The 14,815-nt window shown below is 45.5% G+C and overlaps 1 long non-coding RNA gene across 2 annotated transcripts; it reads right to left on the bottom strand.

Moving 5' to 3' along the window:
* Nucleotides 1-4,089: 4,089 nt before the first annotated feature.
* Nucleotides 4,090-12,047, bottom strand: LOC130250073 (uncharacterized). Of its 2 annotated transcripts, XR_008839894.1 has the most exons (5): nucleotides 11,474-12,047; nucleotides 11,316-11,366; nucleotides 10,277-10,450; nucleotides 9,415-9,541; nucleotides 4,090-4,951 (listed from the first exon to the last, which is right to left on the bottom strand). It is a non-coding gene; the product is annotated as an uncharacterized LOC130250073 (long non-coding RNA). The 2 variants fall into 2 exon arrangements; XR_008839893.1 differs by lacking the exon at nucleotides 4,090-4,951 and having other exon boundaries at nucleotides 8,523-9,541.
* Between the last annotated feature and the right edge of the window lie 2,768 nt (nucleotides 12,048-14,815).

Below are 14,815 nucleotides of genomic sequence, written 5' to 3'. Positions count from 1 at the left end.
AGCTACTAATAGGTATATGCTTTGCTAGGGAATAGACAGGTGGTGGCAAAGCAAAGCTTTCTGTGGACAGGTGATCCTGGATGGTGGTGGAAGGAAGCAGAGTCAGGCAGGAAACAGGTAGGTCTGCCAGGGCATTGGGCTGGCCAGAGCACGTGGCAGGGATCAGGCTGATGGCATTCACACCTCTGTTACTTCAGTGGGGGTAGTAGTTTGCTCTTAAATTCATTTTCCCTGAGTTCACAATCTGGCTTCATTGCCAGGGTAACACACTGACTACTTTGGACTTGATCCTGCTCAGATCTGCTTTAGCTGGAGACCCTAAATGGCACTGTTTTTGGAAAACGGCTCTGAGTCACAAGTGCAGCTCTTGAGGAGGGGAAGAAGGAAAGGGGCAGGAGTGTGAGATGTTTCCCTGATAGATATTTGCATCCTCTGTAGTTTATAACCAGTGTTGAAGCAAAAGGAAAAGTGCTTTCTTCTCCTCTCCCTCCCAGTCCACACCTTCCTCCCAAGGTCTAGACGGACGTTTGAAGAGTAGGATAAATGTCTTGCTTTCTGGGCTGATAGAAGAGCATCTCAAGGCAGGATTATAAATATGGGTTCTAAGGAGAGGGGGAGTACAAGTGGCTGTACAAATTTGGTCAAGAAACAGAAGGACTGAAAAATGAGCAAAACACCACAGCACAACATTGGACCTTCAGGCAAGTGCTACTTCTGTATATTCATTTTCGTTATGTCTTGCTTTGTTTTCAAATGTGTTTATGATTTAAAGGAGGGGAAGAAACAGAACATGAGTCCCAAAGTCTACATTTGCTTTGCAGTTGTAACCTTGCCAACTAATGGTTTTTGCCTTGATATTTTAAAGGGATATGGGAGTATTCGACCTGTGTCCCACAGTCTCCATGTGGCTGCACATTCCACACCATATATGTCAGAGCTGAGTGAGAAAGACTTCCTAAAAGATGACAGTGAAAGCAAGCTGTTCAGGGAAGCCTGCAGGACCTGTGGCTCCCCAGGAACTCTCTGGCTGATGAGCTCCCACTCACAGAAGGGTTTTGCAGCAGTCCTGCATCATCACATCCATTCAAGCTGAAGGTAGCCCTGTGGCCAGTGGCCATCCTGCTGGCTCTTGCAAAGGTGGTATTGTTGGTATCCTATTTGGTAGTGAATGAGTCTTCAGACATCTGAAATTTAGTCAGCATTCATTTTGTATCAGTTCTCAAAAATAATTTTCTTTGGGTGTGTGAGCTGCCTGTGTTCTCCTAACCATTGTTCGTCCTCAGCAGAATATTGATCTGCTTGTTGCTTTCCTATTTGCTTTTCTTTGTGGCTTTTGTAGTAATCCTTTGCCTGAAATTTGTAGATCATCTCATTTCACTTAAAATTAGTTCCATATGATTGCAGATTTTATAACATTTGCAGATTGGTTACAGCACATTAACTATTTTCTTCTCATATCCTAATGACTAATCAACAAAATTGGCTACAGAGCAATGAAGTATCATATATGTGGGTTTCTGTGGCATGAAACAGTCTGTCGTGTTCAGAGAGAGACTCGTTTTTTCCAGAAGATAATCAAATGTGCTTTCCAAAAATGTGCATTCAGGTTCTGTCTTCCTCATCAGTGCTATGAGTAATTTATGAGGTGGGAAAAAAAAAAAAAAAAAAAAAAAAAAATTCCTTTTCAAATTCTGAGATAGCTGAACATTGAAGTTGTGCTGGTGATGAAATGTGCTGTGCCATTTGCCTCCAACACCTACCCAGTTTAAAAGTGTGCTGGCACTTCAGTGCTACACCTGAATTTCTCCTCTGCTAGAGCACATAGCAGTGAGAACCCCTGGTGCAGCCTGTAGCTGTCATAAACTGGGCACAGTAATGTTACACTGATTTATACTACCTCAAGGACTGCTCTGGAGTGCTGGCAGCTTTCCATAGTAAATTTTCTTTCTTTTAATAACTTTGCCATCAGTGCTTTGCAGGCCCATTCCATTTCTCAGCCCCAGACCTCCCCTGTCCCATGGGTTCTTTGTTTCCCTTGCTTCTCTCTGACAGTGCCACTTCTTGATGGATCAGAAGGAATGTTTGCCTGGCATCATTTAAAGTTCTGTCCTGAATGCAGACTCTGTGCACAGGGGCTGAGGCTGCGTCTCTCGTGTGCAGGAAGGCAGGACTGGAGCTGGATTAGTCAATATCCAGGAGAGCTTTTTCATTGGGTGAGCTTGTGGAGCTCCTGACAAATTGCTTTGTGTAAGAGACTTGGAACTTCCAGCACTGCATCATTTGTTTCTGCTCCCAAAGGGAATACATTATCCTCTCTGGTGCTGTCTGGCCACACTGTCCTGGAAGAAGGGAAGTATGTGGGATTAAGTCCAGAACTCTTTGGGGGCAATGCAGGATGCTGGTCTTGAACTCACTGCTGCTGGGCTTGTCCGTGCTTACAGAGATGGATTGTCCAGGAGGATTTCCTCTGTCTGCCATTTCAGATCTTCTAAATAGCCCAAGTGCAAGGACCAGCCAGCAGCTGTGGGAGGGCTCTTACTGATGTGTATGAGGATGAAGAGGAACTGAATGGAGGGCTTGGAGCCGTGAGGTGTTGGAGCAGGAGCTGCAGGTTGATGGTAATACCTCCGTGGGTGGTAGGGGCAGGCAGTGATAAGGTAGTTGCAGCCTAGGCTGGTCACCCAGGGTGGGCTTTACAGCTCCAGAAGGTGACTGGAGATAGTTAATCAAAATGTTTGGATCTGCAGAGTTCAAATTGAGATGTTTCTGTCTCCTTCTTCTCTCCTCTTCTGATTCTTTTTTGACAGATCCTTTTCTTAAGGAAATGATAACTGTTAAAAGCAGTAACTTGGGACTTTGCAAAGTACCTTTTTTGGCTTTATCACCTCAATCTCTAAGAGCTAAATTTATTACATGTATGACATGATTATTTGTTAAAGCTGTCTATTGACTTTTAAAGTCTTTATTCTTTCTGAAATTTCAAGCAACTTTATTGCCTCCATCTCTTAGGGCTTTGCATGTCCAGTGCTCTCGGGTCTGTGGATGTCTCTTGTCCCAAGACACCAACACCTCACAGGACCCAAATTAAGACACTTAGGATATTATTAATTTCAACACCCTGTAGGCTGTTGGTGTAGATGGCTCTGAGGCAGAGGCACATTTACTGCAGGTGGACTGGCAAGGGCCCTGACACAAGCCTTTAGCCTCCTTAGGGCAGGAGTTGGTCCAAGTCCACAGCAAGGAAGTTGTTGCTCTCTGGGATCCCTGGGTGAAAGGAATTCTACAAGCACATCATATTGCTGTATCTCTTCTGCTGAGCTGTATAAATAGCAGACTTATTTCTATAATATTTTTGCTTCTGATGTCTGTGCTGGTGTAAGGCAGGATAGGTGTAATGGATAAAAGAGCACTTAATTTTCCCTGCTGGACTTGGGGTAGGCACACTCTTGGAAAGGCTTTCAATGTGATGACTGACAGTCCATCTGTGCAGTGGGTGGTATGAGAAGCATCACCATCTGCACGTGTGTGATGCACATCACCGTCCTTATGTAAGAGAAGCCACCTCCCCCAGCATGTCCCTCCTGAGGGGCTTTCAGCCAAACCCTCTGCTAATGTGGGGCTGGCTGCAGCACAGAGAGCCATGGTGAATTTACACTGATCCAGGGCCTAGGTCTGCTTGTCACCCTCAAGTCATCCCTTCAGAACATGCTGATTACTAAATTAATTGTTGGCACGTTCAAACAGATGCATGGAATAGCCTCCTGTTTGCTTGAAATAACTTGGCAACCATCACCACCTTTAAATGCTGCTTAGTCCTGCCATTTTCAAATGTGCTGCCTTTAAAATTAATTGAATTTCCCTTTGTTGGATGTGTATTCAAACAGCTCACTCCAATTGCCTGATTTACCTTCTGGGTTAGCCATGTCCCTGTGTGCATAGTGTAGCATCCACCAACAGATCCACTCAGGGTAACGTCCCTGTTCCCTGCTCCTTTGTCTCTCCTTGCTTTAATCATATCCTGGCCTCTAGCAATAGCCAGCAACTTAAGGTGGATGAAGGTAGAACAGTCTGCATTCCATCCCCAGCAGCAATGTTGTTTTCCTGCTGGGTTTCCAGCAGTGTTATCCTGTGGATGTTCATTGTGGTGTGATGTTTCTGTGATGAGTCAATTCCTCCTGCTTCTTCAGTCTGCCTGGCAAAAACCTGCCAGGTCCCTGTTGCTGTCCACAAATAAGTACTCAGGCAGCAGCTGCTGTGTGGGCTCCAGTGGGTCTCCTGCTTTGGGATGAGACACCAGCAGAGGACTGTAGATCAAAGCCTTTTGTTTTAGCTCGATATTCCAATATTTGCTGTTTGTACAAATCCTCATCCCAATCCTGCTCCTCTCTTTCAAGGATTTATAGCATTCTCCATTACTTTGTCCTTTTTATTTGCTCTTCTCTGGATTCCATCTTCTGTTTTGCCACTAGAAGATGAAAAATTTGAGCTGGACTTTAGGCAGAGGGGAGCAGGGGGAGAGCTTCATGAGAAAACAGCTGTGTCTCCAGCTGTGGCCAGGAAGCCCCTGACAGCAGTGCTTCTGCAGGACAATGGAAGTTGAGTTCTGTCCTCCATATTTCATATACATCTTTTTCATCTATTTCCTTCTGACAGAGAAAGGTGCTTTCCTCCACACATGAATACTTTTCAGTTTCAGAGCCAGACAGTGAAAAACTGCTTTCCTTTCTTCTGCCTCCAAATTCCTTCCTCAGGATGGCGATGATCCTTCAGAGGAGCAATTTGAAATGCTGTTTGTTTAGGAGGAAGAATGGGATTCAGTTCTCTGGGAGTGAGGGTTTCAGATGTTTTGGGTTCTTGTTCTTTTCCAACCTCTCACTTGCTAAATTTTGGGCAGGAAGTGACTCTGTAGGACATCCTCTGGTTAATGCTGATGCCTGGAAGATGCTGTGTCCTTGGAGAAGGGGGACAAAGAGACATTTCTGCTGCAGCTCCAAAGAGCAAAACACCACAGTCACATGTCCCAGCTGTTTCTGTGAGAAACATTTTGTTTCTCTGACAACTTTTCCTTCCTCCACAAAAAAAAAACCCAAAAAAACCCCAAAAAAACCAAACAAAAAACAAAAAAAAACAAACAAACAAACAAAAAAAAAAAAACAAAAAAACAAACAAACAAAAAAGACCCCCAAACCAACCAACCAACCAACCAACCAACCAACCAACCAACCAACCAAAAAAAAACCCCAACAAACTAAACCAAACCAAACTCCATTAGGGAGAATTTTTGGTTAAATATCTAAATTCCAGAGCTATCTTTCAATTCAAAACTGGGTTTGAAACAATTTTCAACAATTGATTAGGGTCTATGGAGGGGGATTCTGATTAAACAGTGGCTTATTTGTACCATTTTCCTTTTCCCAGGCTAGAAGAAAGGCTGGGAAATTGGTGAGGCTGACCTGGGCTGTCTGTCTGCAGTGCAGAATTTTCAGTGGAAACCTCAGGGCAGCCTTTTCCTCCCAAAACTGTGCTGCAAAGCTGGTAGGCAGAAAGAAAACTATCAAAGAGCAGTTAGCTTAATTCTCTACAATGCATGTTTCCTTTCTAGATGTCATCACCTTTCTGAGCAAGGACCTGATTTGTGTGTTCTCCTCAGGAAAAAAACAAAACAAAACAAAACAAAACAAAACAAAAAAACCCAGGTTTGGGAAATTTCTGACCAGCAGAGTACACTTACTATAGCAGTGGTGTAGGGAAGGATGGCAGGTATGTAACCCCAGGCTGTGGTTGGACACAGCTGCCAATGTGCTTTTTCCCAAGGTGAGCACCACTGCTCTTACCCTGCTCCTGCTGAGTTAATCCTTATCCCATAGAAAGCAAGAGCATATTGGTGGACAGTTTGATGCATCCTCACCAGTAGCTCCACCTAGGTAAGCACTACACAAAAATAAACTGCACAGTTCTAGGCAAGGATTTTGGCTCTGCTTTCTCAGCTCTGTTTCAAAGCAGTAACATTTCAGAGGAAAAAAGACCCACAAAGTGACCCATGTAGAGTAGTAGTGCACCTTAGTTTGTGCTGCTCCAGGCCAGAGAAGCCATTTACTTGGAAACCCTCTGTGCTTGGTGGAGTTAAAGAGTATTTTACAGCCAATCCCACATAATCTGTAGGAAAGTCAGGTCACCATTAGCTGATCAACAACTTCAGAAGCAAGCAAACATGCCTGAAACGGCCAGGTGCAGTCAGGGCATCCAGCTGTAGCTGCATGGAGCTTTTCCCTTTTTGTCCCTGTTTTGGTCTGATAGCTTTTTTCATACTCTTCACCTTCATGTAAACAACCACATGGGTTGCAGTGGAACAAACAAAAATCAGGCTCTTGAATATCATTGCTTACCAGGAAAGAGACCAAAAACACGGAGCTCCATGGAGCACGTGTGCAGCACTGCCAGCACAGCCCCCTTTGCTGGGGCTCTGCCAGAATGGGGGGCTCCAGCCACCTGCACTGCCTTGGGAGCCTGCTTACCTTTGCATGGATATACAGCAGGAGGGGAAATCTGACAGTGGCTGGAAAAGGGATCTGTCTACTCTTTAACTCTGAAGCTACCTGACTCACAGGGGAACCTGTTCCTCTCCACGAAGTCTAAGCAGTCTGGAAATGCATGTTTTCAGGGTAAAGCATTTTGAAAGTTTAAAAATGAAGCTTTAAAAATGTAAACTGTACATAAATGCAAACTAATTGCAAATCTACAAGCTTGAAGCAGAGGCAAAAGAGGCATAACCCCAGTGCAATTTATTTTAATAGGTTTTGTCCCTTTCCATTTAAAGTATTTAAATAACCACACTGGTACATCTACACCCACCTGATGTGCACCTGCTGCTACCCCAGCCCAGCTTTCCAGCTGCCAAGAGCTCCAGATATTTCAGACCTCGATGGACAGTGTTTCTTTCAACGTCCTGCCTACTGGAAGCCATGGTCCTACAGCACACCAAGCAATGAGGCTCTGGATAGCTTCACTGAGCTTGATTTAGTTGCTTGAGACCAGGCATCACCAAGACCAAGGTGCCATTGTTCACTTGGAGGTGTGGCTCAGGGTAAATAATTTCCCAGTTTAGCTAATAAGGCAGCTCAAACTCTATCAGGGTGGAATCCCATGTGTGATGGCAAGGCTTCAAAAGAAAATGCTGCTGACAGTGGGATCACTCTGTTTTCCCTTTATCCGAGCTGCATCCGTGGTGACACCAGGGTGATGCTCCAGGGCCGAGGCTGGGAGAGAGCAGGGGGTTGGCACATGGTGGTGGTTTTCATCTGGTGTCCCCTGCCAAGCCCCCCAGGTCACCTCGTCCCTGAGCTGTGAGCCATTTTCTCCTCAGTTAACTCATTTCAACAGTTTCAGCTGCTCCCAAGCCATCACAATAAATGCCACATCTTCCCTGATTCTCTCTGGCTTTCAAACACGTGCCCAGCCTCCTGCCAGCTCTCATCAACCACTCCCCTGGTGTCAGCAGAGTAGCAGCAAACCAGGGAAAGGACCAAGTGGTGCAAGGCCAGGCTTTGCCAGGTCTGGTTGGGACTGGTGCGTCACCTCCCACCTCAGAAATTTGCTCTTGGGCTGTTTGCAAAAGTGGGATTAAAGCCTCTCTGCATTTGGTGGGAGTTTTCCTGTCCTCTTCCACTGTTTTCTGGCCAAGTCAAAGGACTGGAGAACCTGTGGGTGTGCTGGCCTTGCTCTCCATCATTTGAGTTGTTTCCTCCTTGAGATGTTTCAAGCTCTCTACTCAGAGAGAACACCTCTGCCATGTAAGAGGGTTATCTCAGTGCAGCTTAATATGTTCCCCTTTATTCTCCACATTTCCTTTCTTTCCTCCCATCTTCAGAGACAGTGCAATGAATAAAAAAGAGGCCTGGTTAAGGGTTTCATTTGAGGGGACTGTAAAAAAAATGTGGAGTAGAACATGTTTTGCTCTGTTTTGCTAAAATGGAGATAAAATTTGTCCAAACTCATTCCGCACCTGGAGACGAGAACTGCTTGAGAACTTCTCTGCAGGCATTCAAGGAACTGATTTATGACTACCAGGTTTTAGGTGAAACATTTTGTTCTACCTGATGGCAAAGGAAAGATTAAGCCCTTCAAACTCTGGCTTTTCCCAGGCACATTGAGGAAATGGACATTCCTCTCACATTAGGGGGCTGATGTTTCAACATCAAATTCAATGTTTGGGTTTAAGGATTTCTTTGGCATCTGGCTGGGATTTTATTGGGGTTGAAAGACAGAGCTTTTGAGTGTTTTATTAGCTGTTCCTTTACCTTTGAAGGGAACATCTATTGTTTATTAGTTTAAGAGAAGTACAAACAATGCATTGAGTTCTTGTTTAATAACTTCCTCCAGTGCTCCAACACAATGGCAACTTAATCTCAGGGTAGGGTCCTCTCTGGAGCTGGAGAAGATTCCAAAACCATTCCAAACCTCCATCCCCTAGGGAAGGAGAGCCTGTGACAGAGATGGCTGCAGTGGGGCTGTGGACACTGGCAGTGGGGTCTTGTAGAGTCAAATAATTTTGACTAATAGCTGAATATGTAAAAAAAAAAATATGTCTGGGTCTCCTCATGGATAATTGAAAAGCAGTAAATTAAACATTGTTTTTCTGGGAACATCTTGCCTCATGCTTTTTGTCACATGTATCTTGTGTATGTTCCCACCTGGAATCTTAGTTATCTGCATGTGTTTGGTACCGACATCTCTATAAAATCAATGGAAAATAAGCTGTGAAGAGCCAGGGAGCTTTTAAAAGAGGAGTGCTTTACAGAGGAAAAAAATATGGCATTGAAAAGACATCCAGCAGATACTTCTTCTCTTGGGCTAGTTATGGTTTAAGATTTATTTGTTATGGGAATAGTGAAGTTGGATCCAAGCTATTAATCCAAACCAGAGGGAGAGTGTTTAGCTGAGAAATACTTTCCTACCAAACTTCCCCCAACATGTAGAAAAGCTGTCTCCCTGCTCATGCAGTTTAGTTTTGCTGTACCTTTTGTCTCAAGGGACCTATGATTTTTTAAATTTCTCAGTGGGATTTAATCTTTAAATTCTCTTCCTTTGCAGAGGAAGAAAGAAAGGAAAAATCATGGTGCTTGTGAGAAGTACCACAAGTGAAGGATCCCTTGGAGGGATGTAGGACAAAGCCAGCCTTGATGAGGGTTCACTGGGCTCCACTAAAGTGATGATTCCAACATCCTCCAGACAACACAGTCTCACCTGGAAATAGGTGTGAGTGTGACCCCCAGTCCCAGCATCCTCATAACTGAAACTGGGCTGAGCATCTGGGTCAGGAATAAGGATTTTGGGGAAATATTAGGGAATAGGAAGACAACAGGACTTGAATGGAAATATTTGTTTTGCCCAAGGATTTTAATTTCTTTGATTCACCTGGAAAAGCTGCAGCAGGCTCATTAGAAACCAGCTCAAGAATTGCTTTAATCTTCAGTCTCCTTTGCTCTTCTGGAAAGGGGGTGTTCTACGCTCTTCCCATTCCAGCCTACTCCCCAAGCACTACCTACAGAACAGAGATGGGGGTGTTTTTTAGTGTTTAAGTTAACTATTTTAAAATTATTTATTCATTACACATCTGTTGGTGCCTCATTAGGGTGTTGGCTGAATGAATGATTTAATCTTTAAGGAAAAGAGATGGGGAATATTTTCTCTTCCTGTCTCAGTGCTGATTAAAATGAATCCCAGCACTGTGGGGGGCTTATGCAGTGGAGCCTGGGCTCTCCCCATTAGCTGGGTACCACACTACCCCTTATTAGCCCATTTCTTACAAATAAGCTTTTATGCCCTTAGTTCTAGAATTTGCTCATCAGACACCTCACACCAGCCTCATGAACCCTGCCCAAACCTTTAGAGAGCTCCAGCCCAAGCACTTCCACGGAGATATTGTACAGAACAACTCTCTGAGGGTGTGTAAGGGGCAGGAAGGTGGGGGACAAGGGGGCATTTCCTTTATTGATACTCATTAAATGGTTTCCACACAAGCCATGCTGCTTTTGTGCCCTCACCCCATCCAGTTCACTAATGTGTGGCCCAGCTGCAATCTCCATTGCACCTCAGAGGTGGGGGAAAAAGATTTTTTCAGAATGAATGATGGCTACCCCTACTTGTGTGAACCAAGGATGCAGGTTTGCTTCTGCAGTGTCAGAAGATGCTGACAGCAAGCACCTTTCTTCTCCTGTACCCTTGCAAGAGATTAATGCTGTCACATTCAAAAAATTAAAGGTAGCATCATTATTACCATTAGATTTGGGTTTTGATGAGCTGACTTGATTCGTCCCAGGATACGACTGCTGTAACCACTCTCTTGTGATGTGATGATACACAACCTGGGAGGATGCTCTTCTTTTGTGTAAAATGGTAGAGGTGAGTGACTTGGGACTTCTGTGAGGAGCCATCCTTTCTGGCAAATCTCCTTTTTGAGAATGGAGGAGAAAGGGCAGAGATTTGTTTCAAAGCTTCCAGCAGGTAATGCTAGACTCCATCTGCTCTGCTCCTGCAAGTTCCTCTGATGGGGGTCAAAACTTGGCAATGCCAACTAATAAATAATCCTGTTTTTGGAGGCTTTGCTAAGCTCTTTTTTGAAAAATAAGTCCACAGAGGCTGTGGATAAAATAGCTATATCTCCCCACAGACAGGCTGTGATCAGCCTTGCCATTTGTGCTTGGAGGGTATTGCTTTTTTAATAAACCAACATGATTTTATGGTATTGTTCTCATATAAGGCAGAAGAAAACAAATTATTGATTCTTTACTCACAAAGAGGTTGCTTTTCAGCCTCCCTGTAATACCTGCAATGATTTTGCAATATATAATGATTTGAAAAAAGGGACAAGGACACTTCACCTGTGCTTGTGACCATCCTTGGCAGTGCACTTTTATTGTTGTAGGAATACACCATTCACCTTACAGACCTGTGTAGGGGCTGTACAAGACCAGACAGAGTCAGACCTTGTGCAATTCCCTCCCTGGCTCTGCAGCAGCCCTTGCCCACTGCAAGTCACTGCAGCAGCCCTTGGCACAAACATGTTATCCACCAGGCAAGCCTGTAACTGCTGGGCATCAGGCAGTGCCAGAGGAGACAGAAACTCCAACACCAGCACCTCTGCATTCTGTGGCTTCAGTTTTCATGGAGCAAAACTGGATCTTGGAGGTTCCTCTCCTGGTCCTGGCTCACTGGAGCCTCCCTGCCCATGCTGGATGCAGATATAGGATACACTGCAGGATGAGTGTGTTGGGGAGAGAGGTCAGCTGGGAGGTGAGAAACAGATCTGCACTTACCTGACAAATTCAGGCATGGCCTAAGATATTTTCCACCATCAGCCAGGAAATCTGTGAGAGGAGGAGAAATTGGATTTCAGCCTCCCTGGTATGAAGCTGGAGCCCTAATCACTAACCTATCTCAGAAATGTAAATTTTGCAGAGTTACTCCTGCAGACCTGGTTTGCAGCACTCAGCTGGAGACAGAGCTCTCCCTGAGATGATTAAAATCTGATTTACAAGGCACGGTGGACAGATGGCATCTGTTTTCTGCAGTCAGTGGTCCCTACAGAATAAAAGAGGCAAACTTCAAGGCTGTATCTCTGCAAAGACAGAGAAATTATTGTCCATATCCATGCAGGTGCCTGCACTGACACATCTGCTCCCACCAAGCCAGCGGGTACCTGCTTACCCTCCTTCCCCTGCCTCTTAGCACCCAAATGTTTCCTATTTCCAAGCCCTTCCCCTGCCCCACATCCCCTAAAGCTAATGTGAGGCCAAGACAGGAGGTGGGCAAAAGCAATTAAAACAGAGGACAGTGCCTGGCTGCTTTGTGGAGCATGCAAGAAGCAGCTCCAGCAGGCAGGGACAGGGAAGGGATAATGCTGCAGGCAACAAAGGGCAGCGTCTACCTAGAGCAATCAAAGTGCCTCAGGAAGATGAGATTTTTCAGAAGGGTAAGTGCAAATGCATCATCAGGTGGGAGAGGCAGGGAAGGGCTGAGCAGGTTTTCTCTCTGCACAGCATGGGGCCGGGCTGGGTGTGAAGCCCCAGCCCAGGGGCTGTCACCACAGAAACATGGCTGTCCCTTTTTGGAGCCTTTCCCCCCAGCTCTTGAACTGTGATCAGGCTTGAAAAGGCCATGCCCAGCTGAAGTAGAGAGATCTCCCACACACTGGTTGTTTCCCTTTTCTGGAAGAGGAGTAAAAATAAGGGCAGGGAAGAAGCTGCAGCTGATACAATGCCCCTGCATGGGCACTGAGTGCTACCCTCTTGTTAAGCTCCTCAGCAAATTGCTCTGACCTTCAGTAGAAGCCTTTGATCTCTGCCCTCTTAGTTTACAACTTTGACTCAAATGGGCAGGATTAGGAACACCTAATTATGGCTCTTTCCCTGTGATATCATATTTCATGCTCAGAAAATAAAGCAGGAAGCGTCTGACCTAACCTGTCCATTCTGTGCATAGATGTTGTGCCACTTCTCCTCCACACTCCAAATCAAGTAAAACCATGCTGAATTGCCTAAAATTTAATATAATCACAATTCCCTGCTCCCAGACTATTTACTGTTGGCAAGGAGCAGAGCTGGCAGACCCCGGTGAACTGAACAAAAGCCATTTAAAAAGATTTGTCCCAATTGTGGCAAATCTCAGCCTCCTGGTATCTTGTTGGCACCTAGATGCGCTTCCTAGAAGCCCAAATCTGCAGGTCAGCTTATTAGATTCCTTTTCTTTCCCCAAGATTTAACTCAGAGGAGCCAAGAACTTATTTCAGAGAAGGTCAAGGCAATAAACCTCCAATTGTTTATGTACATAAAGAGCCCTGGGATGTAACACGCTTTGCTTACTCCAAACTTTCCCCAGATGCCCAGAATGGGCAATTAAAACCAAACAACCTGCAAAAATAAGGCAATATTTACAGTGTAGCCTGAGCCACTGTATCCACTCACCTCATCCTCAATAAAAACTCCATCCCTGCTTGGATACAGCCAAACACTAAATCCAAGGGAGCAAGGCTCACTCAAAAAGCAGGACTGAAAGAGGTGGTACCATACCTGCTCCAGCAGAGAGTCTGGCCAGCAGCACCATGGAGTCATGCTCACCTCTTGCCAGGGAAATACCCCTGCATGGGCACATCCTGTTCCCTTTCTCTGCAGAGTCAGGACTCAGGTTTTCCTTGGCCTCTTCCCTGTACCTGGTTTGAAACCCCACCATATTCATCTTGCTGGACTGGGGTCAGGATTGAAACATTGTCCATGGAGAATTTATCTTTGCTTTTCCAGCGCTGAGCACCTAGTGGGAAAAAAATCTTCACCCACCCCTTTCAGGTGCTTCCTGAAGGCATCACCACACGCTGCCTCCTCCAGACAGCTGGACCAGGCAGCCTCTTTCCTGCATTAATACCTCTGCAGATTGACACATTGGTTCCTGGTGTTGGCCAGACAGCTCACAGATTGAAAGAAAAGAGCTGATGTCTCAGTCCTTGCCTCTCCTCACCTCTCCTGACATATGAGCCTCCCTTCTGCCTGGTGATGCAGAGACATCATCAACTACAGCTTCCCATCCTGAAATGAAGTAAAATGGTGAGTCTGATTGCCTAACCTGGAACTTGGGCAGGGACTGAGGACAGGAAAGAAGCTCACGTGGTATCCAAACCCAAAGCCACAGTCAGAAGTTGAAGGGACATGCATTGCCCCACCAGCCCTTGCATGGGGACACAAGCAGCACCCTGCCTGTGGCTGGCAGCAGGGGGTCCCAGGAGGGCCCCCAGAGTGCAAGATGCAAGAAATCCCTTTGCACCCACGTCATCTCTTGGATTAGTGATGCTGAGTGTGGTCCACAGGAATAAAAACTGGCTCAGTTCAGAATAGGAGAAAAAGTGGGGCAGGTCCTTCAGTCAGGAGCAAAGCAAAAATCCCAGGAAAATTCCCAAGGACCACATTGGGATAGTCTGGGGGGGTCAAAAACTACTCCTGTTTGGGAGAGGCTGTTCCCATCTTTGGCTTGCCTTGCTTACAAACCAGTGGATTTCAAAGCCCCAGAGCATGGTTGGATTTGTGTTAACTGCATCTGGTTGGATGCACACAGCTCTAGGAGATTTTTTTAAAATCCATCCCAGAGACATTCAAAACATCCTGAACTTTATGAGTTCTCTGGAAAAATCCTACCAAAGCAGCAGCTGTCCAAAACAGCTCTAGGGAAAAACTCCTGGTCTTGACCACCACTTGAGATCTTCAGTCCTGTGGGTGCTGTGCACCTGGTCCACATTTGGGTCCACACTAGAGTGGGAAGAGCTCTGGGTCCTGTGGCAATTCATTCTTCAAGCAGCCACTTGCTCTGTCTTGCTCCCAGCATGGAGAAATACTCTGCTTCCATAAATCTAGATTTTTGCTGGAAAGAGAGTAATGGGGGAGGAAAAGGTGGTGCTTGTGAAAAGAAACAAAGTACAGCTGGGCAGATTAGGCTGCAAAGGAATTAGGGACTTAATGATGCTTTAGCAGCTTGAAATCTGCCAGCCCAGAGATGAAACTTTTAAGACGCTCTTGGCAAGCACTGGGAAAAGGCAGCCTGTTGAGCCAATGCCACCTGCTGGAGACAGCCCAAGATTCATGGGACCAATTAAATTCATGGTTTTTAGTTGTCCTTGTAGCCAAAATCCCTCTTCTGAAGCTTGAAAACCCGAGCCCATGTCCGGCAGGGCAGAGACCTTGGGAACCCACAAGCACAGCCCCTCTGGCATCCCCAGGAATGTTTTGTTTCTCCCAGGTTCCTCATCTCCTTTCTTTCATTTGCCTGATCTGGC

Source organism: Oenanthe melanoleuca, chromosome 2 (genome assembly GCF_029582105.1).
Source record: "Oenanthe melanoleuca isolate GR-GAL-2019-014 chromosome 2, OMel1.0, whole genome shotgun sequence".
Classification (NCBI taxonomy): domain Eukaryota; kingdom Metazoa; phylum Chordata; class Aves; order Passeriformes; family Muscicapidae; genus Oenanthe; species Oenanthe melanoleuca.
Note: the sequence above shows the minus strand (reverse complement) of the source record. Positions and strands in the feature narration are given on the sequence as shown.